This window comes from Arachis ipaensis, chromosome B03, assembly GCF_000816755.2.
Source record: "Arachis ipaensis cultivar K30076 chromosome B03, Araip1.1, whole genome shotgun sequence".
NCBI classification, from domain to species: Eukaryota; Viridiplantae; Streptophyta; class Magnoliopsida; order Fabales; family Fabaceae; genus Arachis; species Arachis ipaensis.
Genome location: NC_029787.2, coordinates 95,448,340 through 95,450,821, shown reverse-complemented (window position 1 = coordinate 95,450,821; position 2,482 = coordinate 95,448,340).

Sequence of the window (2,482 nt, the reverse complement as noted above, 5' to 3'; positions counted from 1 at the left end):
GCTATTCATACTTGGATCTCTTCTGAACCTTGAAAGAGAAATGAAGAGATCATGCTAGAAATGCTTTCTCATGCTGGACCAAATTGGGTTTGGATGGATATGTGACTATAATCCTCTCAACACTTGATTTGGGAAATGCATGTGGTATAATCAGTGACCATACTTCATCTCTTCTCATGAGCAATTGACCAAGGAATTGGCTATTGATCAAGATTTGAGAGATTGAATTACAAGAAATTGTAATTCGATCACTTAAGATTGCCAAGGAGATCAATGAGTGCATTGATTGAGGAAGAGATGAAAATGAAATTGATCCAGAGAATGCAACATCTCCTGAGCCCAATGAACCCCCATTTCTGATCTTACCCATTCTCTTTAATTTCTGTCATTTACTTTTATGAGAAATACCCCATTCCCATTTACAATTCAGCAATTTACTTTCAGTCATTTATTTTCAGTTCTTTAATTCTAGCATTTTACTTTTTCTGTCATTTACCTTCCCGCCATTTTATTTTCTGCAATTCTTAACTCAAATTCTGGATTCGCTCAACTAGAACATTCCTCTAATTAAAGTTGCTTGATCAATCAATCCCTGTGGGATTCGACTCACTCTATTGTGAGTTTTTACTTGACGACAAATTCGGTACACTTGCCGAAGGAAATTTGTTATGAGACAAGTTTTCCGTGCATCATGTAGCTCATAGTAGCAAAAATAAAATAAAATGCAAATAAATAAATTCCAATCAATAACTTAGCACTCTATTGCAACTCCCCGGCAACGGCGCCAAAAATTGACATGGCAGAAATTGGCAAATTAAGAATTTATTATAAGAGATAAGTTGCAAGTACAGTTCTTAACCAACCGAAAATCCGCTTATCAATTTAGAAGGGATTGTCACAAAATTAAAATTAAAATACTGGGAGTATGAATCCCAGGTCGTCTCCCAACGAGTTGCAGAAAGGTGTGCTATTTTATTAATCAGATGTTTTCTAAGTTGATAAACAGTAAATTAAATCAGAAAAATTATGTAATTTAAATAAAAACCTTGACTGGGAGTAGATTAGTTGGAAGCCCTATCCTTGATGGAGTTCTCCCAAGATTAAAATGATAATTGAAGGTTGTTCTGCTTAGTTATCCTTTACTAAGTAGAAGAAAGTCAAGCAAGTTGGAAGGCAATTTCTATCCACAAGTCCTAATTCTCTCCCTTGGGAAGGACTAGTGTTAGTGACTAGAGGGCGATCCAACAATAAACCCAATTACAATTCTTCTCTTGAGTAATCCAACTTAAGGTTTCCTTTCAATCATCTCCCAATCAAGTTATGGAACTACTTACTCATTATGAATGTAAATTTCACAGAATAAGGAAGAGAAATACTGAAAGACATGATAAATAATAATCAAAAGGATCAATTAAAAATAAAAATAGTTCTTGTATAGATAAATTCTAAAAATAATCCAAGAGTAACTCTGAGAAAATAAAGGACATGAAAGAGTAAGTGACAAGTAAGGAAACAAACTAGAATGACGAAGTCTTGAAGGAGGTAATAACTCTTCTCAATATCCTAATCCAAAAAGCAATAAAATCAAAATCCTAAGAACTATGAATGTGTAGAGAGAAAACCTAGAGGAGGAGATAATTCAGATCTAAAACTAAAACTATGCGGAATGAATGTTCTCTTTGGTCTCTGCATGTTCCCCGGCTCTAATTTGCTTTTCTGGGCCAAAAACTATGTCAAAACAGGGCCCAAAATCGCCCCCAACGAATTCTGCAGATCACGCATGTCACGCGATCGCATCATCCAGGCGTTCGCGTCATCCAGCGTTTTTCCTTGCCACGCGTGCGCGTCGTCCATGCCTTCACGTCACTTGTGCAGTTTCCAATCCGCACGGTCGCGTGAGCCATGCATCCGCGTCACTGCAATTTACTCTATGTCGCGCGGTCGCGTGAGCCATGCGTCTGCGTCACTTCTCGCTAGTCATCTCCTCAATTTCTTGTGTTCCTTCCATTTTTGCAAGCTTCTTTTCTAATCTCCAAGTCATTCATGCCCTATAAAGCCTGAAACACTTAACACACAGATCACGGCATCAAATGGAATAAAGGAGAATTAAAAATACAAAACTAAAAGTCTCTAGGAAGCAAGTTTTCAACCATGAAGTATTTTTTAGGAAGGAATTATAAATGCATGCTAATCATATGAATAAGTGGGTAAAGATTTGATAAAACCGCACAATTAAGCACAATATAAACCATAAAATAGTGGTTTATCAAAGGCCCTCCTAGAATTTGTGGTTTGTGCTCTAGCACCACACATTACACCGATCAATGCCATCAAATTCAAGAAGAACATGCCCTTATCGTGGCCAATGTGAACGATAACAACCGTCCGCCCTATCCTTCTCAAGGCCAAAACAACTACTCTCATGGTAGTAATCAAAATCAAGGGTGGAGGGACAATGCACAAGGGAGCAATCAAAACCAAA